The following is a 17,127-nucleotide window of genomic DNA, read 5'->3' as shown; positions in this document are numbered from 1 at the left end:
CCTCCGACACACACCACTGGCAATTCTCAGCTCTATTGCTCCCACTCAATCCTCGAAGTTTCCCTCTCTTCTTTTTCTCCATCATCTTTTCTCCTTCCTCGCGCGTTCAGCCCCCTTATTGGAGATTCCATTTCTTCTAACTTAATCCGAAAGTCATCTCGGAAATTGAGAGTAAATTCTCCCCCTCCGCTTGTTTTTCTTTTTTCCTTTTCTTTCTTTCTGTTGCTACTTCCAAATGACTAATGGGAATTTATGTTAGCTATTTAGGTACGTGTAGGCTTAGCTTATGGTCGCTTTTATTTTTATTATTATTAAAGTGTCTCCTAATGTTTATTCCTGTAGCGGTGCTAGCTGGTCTTTTACCCCGGCATTGTCGTGTTTTGTCCCCTTTGTAGCCTACGTCGTTCTTTTACTTGATTTTAGTACTTGGGCCCTATTAGCTGTAAGCCTTGAATTGCATTAATGCGCTGTTTTGTTTTAAAGCCTTCATGTAGTTACTATATACAGTAAGTAACTGACTAACTGCCTCCAAACTTTGGTATCTGGTTCATCTTCAGATCAGTTCTTAGACAGTGATAAGAAGCAGCAAATTTAGACGGTTTCCTTAGAACCAGGATACTATTTATAGTATATATATATATAATATATATATATATATATATCTATATATATTAATATATATAGAATAATTGGGTGGCTCTAAGGAGATTATTATATATATATATATATATATATATATATATATATACTATATATATATATATTATATAGAATAATTGGTGGCTCTAAGGAGATATATATATATATATATATATTATATATATAATATTATATATATATATATATATAAACATATGTATGTGTGTGTGTTTTTATGTACACGCGTAGAAACAAGAGATGTGCATAGGTAATTTTTTGTGTAGATCAGTATTTCCATTTACATATTAGTATGTGTGGTCGGTCTACGTCTAGTCGTGTGCGCCTCATAACTTGTAAAGGCTTGACAGGTTGTGTCAGGGGGTATGGAGGTCATCTGCGGGAGGTACCCACCCCCCTCTCTCATCCCCCTCCCCCGCCCCCTCCCCCTCCCCCCTCACCGTTCCTCATGTTTTCTTCACTCTTGAATGCCTCATCAACCTCTGTGCCCCCCTCGAACCTTTTCTTCCCTCACCTTCCTCCCTCACCCCTTTTACCCTTCCCCTTACAGACCCTCCCCCTCCTACCCTTGAACTTTCTTCCTATAATTCCTTACCTTTGAGAACTTTCCCCTCTCCTTGCTCACCCTCGAACCGTCTTATACTTTCTCCACTGAGCTCTGAACCTTTCTATTTCCCACCTTTCCCACCAAAACCTATTGAACCCTTCCCCCTCCCCTCCCTATCTACTTCGAACCATTTTGCATTTACTCCACCACTTTGCAACTCCCCCTCCCCCGCCTTTTGTACCCCTCTCCCATCCATTGAAGTTTTCCCCTCCCTTCCCCCCACCCTCGCGTCGTCCTTAGTGTATCCATACCTTTTTTTTCTGCCATCAAGAAAGGTAGAGTAATTGTGTCATACAGCAAGATAGTTAGTCTCCCACAAATTTTGACATCTTGATACATAACCCAATTGGGTAACTTTTATACACACACACACACACACACACATATACAATATATATATATATATATATATAATATATATATATATATATTATATATATATAATATATAATCAATACATGTATCCTAAAAATAACTGTACTTGAAAATACACAGAACCACATCCTACCTGAAATAATGACTGGGAAATTCGCCAGAATCAATGATCACACAAACCCAGTCATGCGCAAGTATGCATACATGATTTTAATCCACTAAACGTGTGTCTGTGTGTGTGTGCATGTATTATTTTTTTTATAATAATGATCAGAGTTTATATTGTCCTGAGGTATTGCTGTAATGTTTATTATTTAGTTTTAAAAGCCGTTTCCAGAGGAATAGATACCGTTACTTTTTTGTGTGCGTGCCAGCAGGCAGTTTGAAATTTCCATATAAAGTCATTTTACATTGTTAATACTATTACAGAATTATTCATCCCCTGAAATTTATGCCTTATAGCATTGCCTGCCTGTAATATAATACTGTATTTACCATCCCTCTTGATGGAATATCTGCACGAGGAGAATATATTTATGTATATGGAGAGAGAGAGAGAGAGAGAGAGAGAGAGAGAGAGAGAGAGAGAGAGAGAGAGAGAGAGCAGTCGGAGTTGCTCCTTGCTAAAGGTTATGGATGTAACCAACTGACATTTTTCTCGATAAATAAATTTTGTTATATAATTATTATATATAATAATTAATGATTATATATATCTATGGTGTGTGATTATAATATATAATATATATTATATCTATTCTTTTAACTTTTGTTTTATGAATTAGTGATTGAATAATTTGTTACTTCCGCGTTTAAATAACAATAAGTCTAATTTTATTATTAAAAAAAGGGAGAGAAAAACATTGTTGGGCATAACGTGATGAATATGAACTCGGTCTTGATGTGAATATGATAAGAAATGGAATAAGAAGGAAGTAAAGAGAGGAGTAAAATTGGGGATATACTTTATTTACACATTACTTCAGTTGAAATATAGAAGTTTTTTCATTTAAGTCAACACCAGAGGACTTGACTCGCATCCTTTTGGAAATTATTACCTGGCCTCTCTCTCTCTCTCTCTCTCTCTCTCTCTCTCTCTCTCTCTCTCTCTCTCTCTCTCTCTCTCTCCAAAGTTATTCCCAAAAATTTATATAATTCTTTAGCGTTTCAGTTTTATATATATAGTCTTTTACTAATGTTGATTAGCTCTGGGTATGGGATGCATATGTATCCTTAACGTTTTACCCAAGTTATATAATATTTTTATGATCGGTTTCTCCAGACTATTAATTTTTTACCATATTTGACATCCCACCTTCCCATTTTGAACCTGCAGTATCTTCAGTTAATCGGTGTTTGTGATTTCGTTTAATCTCTCCTAACTTTGTGAACAGGAGTTCTTTTGTTTGTTTTCCGTCCGAATGTAGACTTCACTTTGTAGGTAAGACGTTAGTCACTCTGTGGCATTTTGAAAATGAGATACTAATCTAATTTTAGGGAACAAGGACGGTAACATTTTTACCATTCATAGCAAGGGTAAATAAGCCAGCGACACTAAGTAATACTCCTCTGTGTGCGTTTTTATGGCCAAGGTCTAGAGGCCTCGTTTATGGCGATGCTGTATGTTGACGATATCGGAGCCTCTATAGAAGAAAAAAAGTTCGGAGTTTCAGTTTCGCTTACCGTAGAATAAACGGACATTGGTTTGTTTTTTTCGTGGCTACAATCTCTCCGCAGTTTGAAAGATATGTATCTTTGTATTTAAAATAAAAAATAATAAAAAATTAAAAAAAACAGCGGGACCATAAGAAAGTCTAGTGTGAAAATATGTAGGAGGAGAAATTGTCTCGAAGTTGATTATGTAAGGGACAACGCATTACCTGAGCTATGAAATATTCATGAGAATATAAATGAAATGCCCCTAATCCAATTAAACCGGGAAGGTTGGCTTTGGCTCTCTCTCTCTCTCTCTCTCTCTCTCTCTCTCTCTCTCTCTCTCTCTCTCTCTCTCTCTCTCTCTACCACAAGCAGTGTGATATTTTAAATTTGTTGTCGAATAAATATGTAGCCATAAATTGTAAATTTTCGCAGTTTGTCAAAGATTTCTGCTTTTTTACAGTAATTTTACCAGTGTCTCTTTGTATAATAAATAATTTCGAATTGTATATATTATAGGCTTTGTACTCTTGCAACCTAAAGAATGATTATTTCTCTTCGCATTGAACATAGGCATTTTGTGCTCGTAAAGGTTGTTTATGAACAGAAATTGATTCTCTCTCTCTCTCTCTCTCTCTCTCTCTCACCTTTCTTCATGAGAGCCGGAACGACAGCAATGACAGTGCGGGGGCACCTCATCATCGCGTTGATGATGATGTGGAAACTGTTAAGTAAAAGAGGAAACAAGTGTTGCGCAATAGAGCATTCTCTCTCTCTCTCTCTCTCTCTCTCTCTCTGTCTTCAGACTCGCTTCGATGAAGTTTCTGCTCGCGCGTGTGTGGAGCATGTGTATTTGTTATTTATTACTTTCAGTAAAATAATTGATAGCTATATTTTAATTCTGTAATTATTTTGAGATGTGTTATAAATCCTAGGGATGCCAAAGGATGGAGGCTCTCTCTCTCTCTCTCTCTCTCTCTCTCTCTCTCTCTCTCTCTCTCTCAGACACGTTTCGATGCGTATTCTGTCCGTGCGTGTGTACGTGTATTTATCATTTTCATTGACACAGTTGATAGCTATATTTTAATCTGGTAAGAATTTTATTGTAACGTCCAAGGATGCAAAAGGACTCTCTCTCTCTCTCTCTCTCTCTCTCTCTCTCTCTCTCTCTCTCTCTCTCTCTCTCTCTCTCTCTCTCTCTCTCTCTCTCTCTCTCGTCAGGAGGATTATAAAAAAGCGAGAGAAAATAAGCCAAGAGGATTCAGGAGACGGGGCACCGGACAACGTCGGATCTTAGGATTGGGGTAGGGGGTTACGGCGTGGTATATTAGGTGGAGGTATTATATACCCTACCGCCCCGTGACCACTGGGCATAAAGCCATTGCCTGCTACGTACCACGAATAGTAATGAGGGAGTGCGTCCGAAGACGACTATATAATTTTTTGGGGGGTGGTGGTCTTATTATTAGTATTTTTATTTTCTAAGGCCACCAGAGATTGGGTTGTGAGGTCTTTCCATGTAGTTCTTGTTTGATCCTTCATCTATCTTATATTTCTTTTGTCATATATTAAGTTTCGTTACGTCTCTTCAAGTTTCCAGTGACATTGGATAATTTTCCATTGTACTCTTGTCATTTCGATTTTCAGTGACATTGGCTTTCATTTTCTATTGTCTCTTTGTTACGTAACTTCGATTTCTTCTAACATTGGCTGAAAGAGAGTTGCATTTTTATAATGTTTTTTGTCCAATTTTGTCTCATAACGTTGTTGCATTTTTCAAGAATCTGCTGACAGGTGGCTTTGTTAGGTCAGATTTTTTATTTTTAAAAAAGTTCATCGAGTAATGCACATTTTTCTTCTTAACCAGAATATGGGAAATTTTGTTCGTTAATTGTCCGTCTGCTTTGAACAGATTTGGTAACCAATTAATGGATAAACGTTTCTTGGAACTCGGCTTTTATTTGACTCTCTCTCTCTCTCTCTCTCTCTCTCTCTCTCTCTCTCTCTTCTCTCTCTCTCTCTCTCTCTCTCTCTCTCTCTCTCTTATTGAAAGAAAAGGTTGTCTAGCCTCGTTGGCTTCATAAAACTGGTCCTACAGAGTCTCTTCATTCATTACATTGTAATATAGTCTTGAACTTCTGCTGTTCTTGAAGATCACGCGTTTCTTGCTGCTAGTATTAAGAGAGAGAGAGAGAGATCCGAGTGATTTAGATATTTTTCTTCCTTTTTTTTTCGTATCTCTTCAAGACCTGTCGCTCGTCTTTCATTCAGTCTTCCATATCCGGCTGTCGGATGCCTGAGTATCCGAATATTCGACATTCCCAAATTGATTGGCCGTTTAAGGTATTGCCCCGGCCGGCCGCGTCCGAATCTGACGAAGGAGTGAAGGAAGGTTCACGGTGACCAGAATCCTTGTTAGGTGAATACTCCTTCAACTCCCCCTCCTCCCTCTCCTCTTCTACCTCCTCCATCCCCAGTGGGCATCGTGCCCCAAGCATCCACCGGGAGGGTCCAATGTTCTCTGAGAGAGAGAGAGAGAGAGAGAGACGATTATGATGATGGCGGCGATGATAAAGCTATAGTTCTCCCGGTCGTCATGCTCTTCATCACGGGTCTTGTGGGTGGTTGATGCGACCTTATTGATTCCCGTCTTTATTAATCGGACTCTCGACGACTCTTGTTGTTACGCAGGTGGAATCCGCGGCGTAAATACGAGGTTGGTGAGCGTCGTAAAACTATCTATCTGTCTTGCCGTTGATCGAGTCCTTCTTTGTTGTTATCGTCACTTATTTCTCTGGAAAGAATAAAGATGAGCTTAAGGAAGTTATTTTAATTAATAAAATCTTTTTATTACCCCCTTGACAATACTTATCTCTTGTTTTATTAGGTTAGGTATGTGTTCGAAAACGAAAGAGATGTAAATGCGGTGATTACTCGTAATAAAGGTTTAATTAAAGTACGAGCAATGCAGTTTGTTATGATAGGATTTTCAGAAGGAATAAGAGACAGAAATAAAAAAAAAAGTGTTTATGAATGTTTGGATGGATGTTTGTCTCAAGGCCGATTGTTTTGTCTCGTGTTGGGAGTCTTGTTAATGGAGCGTCAAGACATGATTTTGTGTCATTCTTGTGTGTCCGGGGGTTATAGCCTGCATTCTTCAAAATGTCTAACCTGTCCCAAGTAGATAGTTACACGTGTAATTAAATACACTCGGTAATTTCTCTCTCTCTCTCTCTCTCTCTCTCTCTCTCTCTCTCTCTCTCTCTCTCTCTCTCTGTATATATATATATATATATGTATATATATATTCTAATGTGTAAACCCACGCCCATGTATTCCCCCCATTCCCCCAATCTTCAAGAGAACTTACATAATACATCGTTACGTTTTCCTTGTCTGAACTTGAACCTCGTATTAACCAAGACTGGACGTAAGAACTGAAGCAGAAAACGTAAAAAAAAAGAGGCACTATTTAGTGAACTCGTAAAGTTTTATGACTGACTGATCTCAGTACTTACATAAATATCAGGAAGTTTGGTCTTTAGAAATTAGAATTTTTTTTTGAAAGCGGTCCAACCCTTGTCGTAATGACTTATAATGAGTTTACATGTCATTTCCTCTTCATGATATCATTAGATGTGTGTGTGTGCGCGCGCGCGCGCGTAAAGGGGGATAGGAGTGGGGGGGAAGGGTTGTTGAAATTACTCTCAAAAATGGGATAATCACATATTAAGGTCATTATTATTCACCGAGAGTTTACTGGGGCCTGGGAATTTTCTCTCTCTCTCTCTCTCTCTCTCTCTCTCTCTCTCTCTTCTTTGTATTAGGTCAGTTACTGGATGTGTTTTGCCTGTGTGCAAGAATACCTTTTCATTACTATTACAGATCTTTATGCTTTTACTCACTTATTAGTAATGAGTGGATGCCTGTGGTAGACGGGCTATGCGTATTATGAAATGTGTTTGCGTTTACTCAGCTTGAAGCTTGATACGCCATTACGTCTGTACTGTAATGTGCTATTACGGCTATCGAAATTTTTGTGGTGAACGTCCAATTTGCGACCTGAATATCTTGAACATATGTTCAACTCTTGACGCAAAAAATGTTTATACTTTTGTTTATATAAGAAATGAAAGAATAGAAAGTAGAATTGATATTATAAATTAAGCCACTCATGATACTTTCCAGTTACCAGTTACTCTCTTATTAATGCACGACTGAAGTTTTTCTAACATCTGGAATGATGGGTCGCCACAGGTAAAAGTTAAAAGTGCTAGAAATGGCTTGTTTGAGGTTATAGAAATTTTCAGAAATCTATTTGGATATTAATATTTTGAATGTTTTAAAATAATATGATAATATTAATAATATAGTAATAATAATATTAATAATAATAATAATAATAATAGTAATAATAATAGTTATTATTATTAGCATTAGTATTAGTATTATTATTATTGTTATTATTATTATTCAGATGATGAACCATACTCATATGTATGTAACAATACCATAGGGGCCATTGACTTGAAATGCAAGCTTCCAAAGAATATGGCCCTCTCTAGGAAGTAAGAGAAGTTAAAGGCAAATGCAGAAAGAAGATAAATTTAATCCTAATAGGTGGCAAGTAAGATCTCCTTCAGGTTTGAATTAGATTTGGGGCCCAGTGGCCCGTTTCGTGCCCTTGTGAGGAATGATGTTTAGATGGTCCTTTTTAAGTGGGTTTTTCTTATGGCTTTGTATATTGTTTACTCGCTTGTTTTTGTTTTTGCGATAAACATCTGAGTTTCAGAGTTCTCATGCTTTATATACAAGCTCATATTTGTTTTCAGTCGTGATATTAGTATCGACGGACATCATAGAATAATTTCATGAAACAAAAAGTATGATAGAATGTAATAGCAATATGAAACTAATGGAACTCTGTTGGAAGTCGCTTTAGCCTATGAAGGTGAAGAGCATTTCAAGAGAGAGAGAGAGAGAGAGAGAGAGAGAGAGAGAGAGAGAGAGAGAGAGAGAGAGAGAGATTGTCGAATCGAAGGAGGAAAAAACTATCGCCTGACGGAAGTTAAAAACAAAGAGAATTCGATGTGAAATACAAAGGAAGAGGAAAAAGGTGAATCGAGAATGGCAGCGGGCTGAGAAATAAATCCCATTCCAATATTATATTGGTCCAAGTTTAAGGGACACTTTCTTATCTTAAAGGATAAGAAAATGGTGCCTGGTTTGGGAAGGGGGTCGGTGTCGGTAGTGGATGTTAGGTCGGAAGAGCGAACGGATGGGGACAAGGAGAGAGAGAGAGAGAGTAGTGGGGGCGGGGGGCGGAGGTGGTGGAGGTAGAAGAAGGGTGAAGGATGAGGAATAGGAGGTGGAGGAAGGCGAATAAGGGCAGAAGGAAAGGAAAGAAAAGTTTTTCTGGGGGATAGATTTTGAGCTTGGGGGGGGGGGGTGTTTGGAAGGGGGGCAGGGGGGTGTGGGGGGGTGGGTGAGGTGCGTTAACAAGGTATTCAGCCGACAAAGGTTGGGGCCAAGTAAGGCTAGGTCATATATCAGGCCCGCTGCCTTGTCGCACTTGACATGTTTATGACGGAAAATTGCAAGATGCGAGAATGACCGTGATGATGAGTGCTGAGGAGGGAGGGAGGGAGGGAGGGACCGACGGAGGATTGAAGGAGAGAAGGAAGGAGGTGAGGGGGAAGGGGTAGGAGAGAGAGAGAGAGAGGGATTGGAGGAAATGAGAAGAGAGAGATAGTTTGGAGCGGGATGTTAGGAACAAGATCGGGACTTGAGAGATGCAGATTAGGTGGAATGAGAGAGAAAAAAATAGTAATTTTAATTGCAAATATTATAATGTAAAGCAGCGATGTCTGAGAGTTTTTTTTATATTTTTTTTATTAAAGATTAACACTCGAGTAGTTTTTTTTTAAACAATGCTCGGCGTGGGAGGATAGGGGCGGATAAGGCAGTTTTGTCTGATGCGAACAGGTGATGGATTAGCATAGGATAATGATCAGTTGCTTTGATGAATAAGGTGCTTAGGATTTGGGTTTAAAGCCGCATAACTGGGTGTCTCGAAACAGGATTGGAAGTGCTAAGAAGATTGCTTCGTATTTTGTGGGTGTTTGTATATGCAGATAGCGTAGGGTGTTAACATTGTGCGTAAGGGCCTGTTGGGAGGTAAATGGCAGTCAGACAGTCAGTAGTTATTTTTGTGCATGTAATAGTAAAAGCCCTTACTTATAATAATATGGATGAGGGATTGAGTGTATGAAGGAATGAAAATGAAAGAAATATATGTTTTTTATTCTCTCGAATATGTCCTTTTTATTAATTAATACGAAAAAGGGTATAAGATTTATGTTTTTATATTTGAATGTATTTGCTTGTGTAAGTTTAACAAAAAAGCCAACTTGAGTAGTAGTATTTTCATGTCATGTGTTTTTAACGTTGTCGGACGAGAAAAATATATAAATGCCACCTCTCTCTCTCTCTCTCTCTCTCTCTCTCTCTCTCTCTCATGATTAAAAAAAATCTCCATAAATCAAAGACCGTGGAGTTACACGTCACGTGAGTGATGTTTAGTGGTGTCAGCGTCTGCTCGGGTCAGGTTATGACAACTGGAAGATTTGTTAAGGGCCTTTTTTTCCAATTTTTAAATTTTATCCTGTTTTTGCGACAAATTCGTGACTGTAGTACTAACATTATTTTCTGGTGGGCATGAGGAAAAAAAATTAAGATTGAAAAATGCCATGTTTGGGCACCAGATATCGATAGGTCGACATTGATTCATTGCGTTGTATACAAATGAGAAGGTTTTTTTCCATCCTGGTGTATGTGTGATGGAATAAGTTTTTTTTTTTTTTTTTTTTTTTTTTTTTTATCAACGTTGGGACTTGGGAACAGGGCATTACGTTATTTGACTGGTTTGCCCTGTATATCAAAGATGGTGTTTAAAGAAAGGAGTGGATGTATAAATTGTTTTATCATATTAGGACGCAATTTCAATAATTATCCAAATATGATGCTAAGAACGATTTTTATGCGAGTTTATATTTTGTATATATCTGCTACGAATGTAAGAAAAAAATAAGGAGATCCACGAGGGAGGGTAGAAGAAGGGTCCAGTTATACTTTTTTTTTTTTTAATATCAGTTACCTAAATGTTTCTTGTTCATCTGATCTTGCAAGTGCTAGACTGAAGAAGCGAGCATAGATTTCTTGATGTAGCATTATTATTATTTACTTTTGCGCGTAAAGTTTTCGCGTTATTTATGAATAGAATGGTGGCATCATCATTAGGGAGAAAGTTTGGCGAGATTTATTGGAAGGATAATGGCAAATTAAAGAGGTTTTTTGTTATTATTTCAATGATGAGTGAACGAGGGGTAGTCAATGAATGCCTTGGGGTCGTTTATCTCCGTAATGAATGTGGAAGTGATAGAAAGAGAGAGAGAGAGAGAGAGAGAGAGAGAGAGAGAGAGAGAGAGAGAGAGAGAGAGAGAATTGCACTACTTTTTTATGTTAGATATTCCTTGAGCTTTGATCGTATGTCTTTATGGGGCGAATAACGTGTTCTGGTGTTTCTCCTTTAGGAAATTGTTCGCTCAATTTATAACGAAGATTGTGAACACTGCCCCGGTTAGAATGATGGCGAGCTGTCAGATTGGGCGAAAGTACTTTCATGTAAGGAAAAGCAAATTATTACTGAAATTCGTAAAGGATCTCGTGAGACTGATTTGAACGGCGTTGAGTAATAGTGTGAGCCGAAAGCAGACGAACTAAGAATAGAGTATTTTCTCTTTATGAAATAAGTCTGTAGAGCCTTTGAGAAAAAAAAAGAACGTTTAACATGCTCTTATGATGGGGAATTAACGGAATTCTAAGAGAAATAAATGACACAAGTAACAGTTCGATATTTGGAACGTTATGTACTTCATGAGTCTCTCCCTTTTCTTATAGTATACAATCTTCAAATGTGTTTGATAATATCTTTTTCGTTTTATTTTGTTTTCTAGTAGATGCGTGCCTCTGACAAAGCTTAAAACAAAGAAGTATTATGTGGACTAGAATCCAGACTCAGATTTTTTTCCAAAATCTAGTCGGTTCTTCTCTGTGGCCCTTATCTTGTGAATTGGCAGACAAACAGGAAACGATTTCTTTTCCACCTTGCGTTCTCGCTCCTCATTTGTGTGTGTGTGTGTGTGTGTGTGTGTGTGTGTGTGTGTGTGTGTTTGCTTTGTTGTTTGTTGATATGGGAGTGGGATCAAGCCTTCCCTCTTGAACTCTTGTCCCCAACAACAACTACCATTAAAACTTGTAGCCACACGGTCGGAGGGAAAAAAAAATACTCCTAATGATAATTGTTATTTCCTTGAAACTTGGTCTGCGCAGTCCTCCTCCGCCAAGCATTGGCCAATCGTGTCACCAGTTGGGTCTGTGACTTTCAGTTTGGGAATACATACATATATATACATACATTACATACATACATATATATATACATACATACATACATACATACATACATACATACATACGGCAACAGATGTGCATATTTGAACAATGAAACAGTAACTACAAAAATCAACGTTTTTCCTGTTTCCGTTTTTACTATATTGAATCGGAAACTGTTTTAACTAATATTGTTCTTTATTCTACTTGTATCATTAGGTCAAGAGATTCTACTACATAACACCTGCATTATATCTGTCAAAAGGCTGCTGTTGCAGTTTTTGTGAGGTTCTAGAAAGAAATCAGAATTTTATATCACGAAAAAAAAATCGATATTTAACCATCAGTGGTAATCACCGTGGTGCAAATAATGTTTTGGCTTATACTCGCTCAAGGAATAGCTGTTTAGGCAGAGCCTACACGATTGTATTGGTAAGCACATTTATTTGGTATCATTCGAAGGGAATATAACTGACAGTTGAAGAACATATTTCAGCGGATTAATTTGCCTATGCCAGGTACATTTACCCACAGACTTGTAAGTGTAGTAGAGATACGAATATACGCATATGTGCGGACATGCTGAATATACGGTAAAGAATTCTTTGCTAATAAGGTTGTTTTGCAACTTCGATTAGCGAACCTTATACTGGCTGACACCAGTCCAAGGTTTCTTATCCAGGCAAGTTTTATATTTGATGGCTCATCGTATTCTTAACCTAAATTGGGATGTCTATGTCGGCACAGTAATGTTCACTTTTACTTCAAGTTTATCGACATCCAGCATAACATAGTGTTTGATATGAGGACGATAAAAGTTTGTTAACTTTGATAACGGGTGCGAATTTTCCATTTTATGCTACACGAAGGACTAAGGCAACATTATAGAAGTTACTTTTAAAGGAACGAAATTTCTTATTGATTAAATTTGTTTTAAAGATAGCTGGAGCTGCTAATGAAGAGTTGATTCTCATGTTGCTGTACAAATATGTTTTCTTTGAAAATTCGGGACTTTAAATGTAAAACTGGGAGATGGTAAGAATTATAGTATGTTTATTACTGTAATTATTACTTTAGGGACGTCTGTGCTCATACAAACATAAAATGAAGTATTTCACTTTTTTTTAAAATATATAATGAAGCGCAGGATATTATTAGAGGAGTTACGTAACTTCCCGAGTAGCAAAGGTTTGATCCAATTAAAGAATTCTTACCTGCAGAGGAGCCAAGGTTACGTACGACCTGTTGGAGGAAAATTGTTACTTAAGGAAGAGATGTGTTGATGCAGTGAGGAATAGTTGCAATTAGAGGAGGTGAGGATATTTATCCTCTGAGGAGGAGTCGGGGTTGTGTGCGGAGTAGAGAGGAAGATTGAGGTTGTAGGTGGAGTTGTGAAGGAGGAACCCCGGAGCCCTAGAGGTGAGATTCCACTTCAGCTGGATCACCGCCTCAGGGGGTGGTGTCACCCCCCGCTGAGGCGGCCACACCTTCGCCCTAACTAACCCCTTTTTGCATAGGAATGTGCCAGGCCCTCCCTCTCTCTCCCCCCCTCCCTCCTTCCCTCTCTTCTCCTCTCGCTACTTCATTCTTTTTCTCTCGCACCTCCCTTTTCTCCGTCAGGCTCGCCATCATTCTTTGTATTATTATCTTTTCTTATTATTATCATTGCCTCTTCGAACTACTTTATATTTGTTATGTAAAAACCTTTTAGATGTTAGTGGGAGGGGGTTTGGGGGCGGGAAGGTTTTTTTTTTTTTTTTTTTTTTTTTTTTTTTTTTTTTTTTTTTTTAGTGTCGAATAAGGATGCCGTGTATGTTCTTGACTTTTCCCCAGAAGAACCTTTGGAGAGACCCTTCGCGATCGAACTCCTATTCGACTGAGACATCCTATTGGGTTAATGAATCTCATAAGAGGTTCTTCCTTATTCGACGGAGAGATCCTTCGGGATTGAACTCCCTATTCGACGGAGAGATCCTTCGGGGTTGAACTCCCTATTCGACGGAGAGATCCTTCGGGGTTGAACCCCTTCTTTACGGAGAGTTCTTCGGCATTGAACTCCCTTATTCGCGGAGAGATTCCTTCGGGGTTAACTCCCTCCTCGACGGAGGAGAATTCCGTTTCGGGGTTGACCCTATTTCGGACGTAGAGATCCTTCAGAGTGAACTCCCTAGTCGACGGAAAGATCCTTCGGGGTGAAATTCACTCGACAAACAGATCCTTTGGGATAGAAATTATTTTACAGAAAGATCCCCTGGGAAGGATCGTTCGACGGAGAGGATCCCCCGGGATAGAGCATATGTAATATGTTCTGCAATGGAATTCTTCTTTGACGGAGGGATCATCCACCGAGCATGGACCTCCTGTTCTATGGAAAGGTTCGCCGATATGAAGCTCTTATAGACGTCATTACTAACTTATAGAGAGAGATTTCTTATATAGGATTGTTAAATTCTTCAGATGACGAAGCGTTCCTTTGTTGCTTGTCGTTAGGACCTTGTAACTTACAAGTTTGTCGTTTACATGATTATGGTTATGATGGGAATACTCAGATTGTAGTCATTCGTTGTTATTTTATTGCGCATCGCAATTACTGAAGGTAGAATATTCATCCTGATAACCACGACCCTTGTAATGTAATTTATGAAAAAGTAATTTTAAAGTGAGTCTCTCTCTCTCTCTCTCTCTCTCTCTCTCTCTCTCTCTCTCTCTCTCTCTCTCTCTCTCTCTCTCTCTCTCTCACGTCTATCTTTGTTATATGGACATTGCTGTGATAAAATCGTAATGCATATTGTAGAATATTAATCGATCTGCGAGTTTTTACATCGAAAAAAGCATGGCTTCCTTCCATAAGGAAAATCTTACTCAAGTCAAATGTTTAAATATTTGTAACAGCTTTTTTCAAATGCTGGTGTCCGGATTTATTCCTGTATGCCAATTTGTGTTTGAGATAATTATTCAGTTTTCGAGCTTTTACATCGAAGAACCAATGGAGACATCACTTAAGGTTCTTTGCAACGTCCCCCTCTCATTCCTTTTACTGTACTTCCTTTCATAGTATCTTTCTTCCATCTTACTTTCTACCCTTTCCTAACAATTGATTCATAGTGCAACAGCGAGGCTTTTCTCCTGTTACACCTTGCAAACTTTTTCAGTGCTTGGGGCATCATGCCTAAAGCCAATAAAATCAATCAATCAACCATGTTAAGGGGAAACGTAATTAGAGAACGGAAAAGAAGCATGTTAGAAGAGAATTGACCGGCGTGCTGTAATGCCCTTAAATTAACCGCATTGTCGCCCGGGCAATTACATTTCAGGGGAAGAATGACGCCTTAGGCTTACAGCAGCGTTCTTCCATTATGCAAATGACCAGCGTAATCAACAACTAATTATCACCCCCCCCCCCCCACTGTAATATCTTCAGTTAAATTCATTATAATTCCCATATCCCACAAGTCTGGAATTCCAACAGTGTGAATGATATATATATAATAACTCGCAGGATTGCGGCCAAAATTTATATGTTATATATGGGGAAAATTAGTTTGATTATTTACAACTTATTGCTGATTGCGTTGTCACAGTGATGGCGAAATAGGTTGATGCTATAATGTCTTTCTTGTATCGTTAATGTTGAAAGATTCTGTTACGCCAATTTAGATTTGGGAAATAGATTGCTGTTATGATACTAAGATATTATTATTATTATTACTTTTTTTTCTATCACAGTCATCCAATTCGACTGGGTGATTTTTACAGTGTGGAGTTCGGGGTTGCATCCTGCCTCTGTAGGAGTCCATCACTTTTCTCGCTGTTTCTAGTAGCACACACTTCTGCACAAGCCCTGGAGCCACTTCGGCGTCTAGTTTTTCCTGGTTCCTTTTCAGGGATCTTGGGATCGTGCCCAGTGTCCCTGTGATTATGGGTAGAATTTCCACCTGGCATATCCCATATCCTTCTTATTTCTATTTTCAGGTCTTGATGCTTATCAATTTTTTCACTTTTCTTCCTCATCTATTCTGGTGTCCCGTGGTATTGCGACATCCATGAGTGATACTTTCTTCTTTATTTTCTCAAGCAACGTCACGCCTGGTCCATTATTATTATTATTATTATTATTATTATTATTATTATTATTATTATTATTATTATTATTATTATCATCATCATCCTGCATCGTTGATCATTTTTATTATTATATCGTTTTAGCGGTCCAGTTAACAATAAAGAAAGAAAAAACATACTTATGCATTGATTTTATTTTTGAAGTTGCGTCTATTTATTCATTGATAATAATTATCTGCGTTTTCAAGGCGGCTTAGTTTGGTAAAGGAAATTATATACTTATATTGATTAATCGAAAATGAAGAATATAATTGATTTTTCCTACATAAGGGTCGTTTATGATTATATATTTTTCTAGTCCATACTGCAATATGTTGACACCAAGAGCAGTTAGCTTTCAAAGAGAGAGAGAGAGAGAGAGAGAGAGAGAGAGAGAGAGAGAGAGAGAGAGAGAGAGAGAGAGAGAGAGAGAGAATTGGTCCTGTGTATGTGTGTATGTTTGCGATGCCATCGCCGTGTCCATCAACACCTGTCATCACCACCACACGTCTCGGACAAGTTAATTAGAGACGGACATTACCACCAACTGCATCTATATTACCACGCTCACAGTTCGCACCTGTCACTCTTACCGGCCAAGATAATAATCTCTCTCTCTCTCTCTCTCTCTCTCTCTCTCTCTCTCTCTCTCTCTCACACAGTGTACTGATGCACTTCTAACTTTTATAGGTACTTAGGAGGATTCTCTCTCTCTCTCTCTCTCTCTCTCTCTTTTGTTTTCACTAATGTTTTATGCAGAGTATAGCTGTGCCATTCGCAGAATTGACTGAGAATCTTCCATTTTCATTCGTTCGGGTTTCCTTTGTAATTTGAAATACAAATTGAGATAGCTTTTTTTTTTGCGAATTTAAGGTTCTTATTACATTAATCGGCTTATATTTACTCTTCAGTAATGCATATAGTATGTATGTACCGAACAAACACGTAGAAATCACAATTATGTTTTCAAAAGCTATATTGATTTTCTCTCTCTTTTCAGGTATGTTGCCGGAAGGAAGTTTTCTGATTTATGGTTGTTTTCTTCATAACAGTGCAATGCAAGTATTTTAAAGTGTGTTTTGTTTCCTCTCAATTTTCTATTAAATTTTAATGATTCATAGTTCGGTATTGTTATGCATGCGTTACCACAATATATTTCCAAGCCTACAAAAATGTATAATTTTCATAAGTGTGGCTGTATTATATAAAGAATGAAAATTAGTAATCACAGTTCAAGCAGACGTATAAGTTGTAGGACGCTTGAATCCATAAAACAAAAG

This window comes from Macrobrachium nipponense, chromosome 30 (assembly GCF_015104395.2).
Source record: "Macrobrachium nipponense isolate FS-2020 chromosome 30, ASM1510439v2, whole genome shotgun sequence".
In the NCBI taxonomy this organism is placed as follows: Eukaryota; Metazoa; Arthropoda; class Malacostraca; order Decapoda; family Palaemonidae; genus Macrobrachium; species Macrobrachium nipponense.
This window is presented reverse-complemented; position numbering follows the sequence as displayed.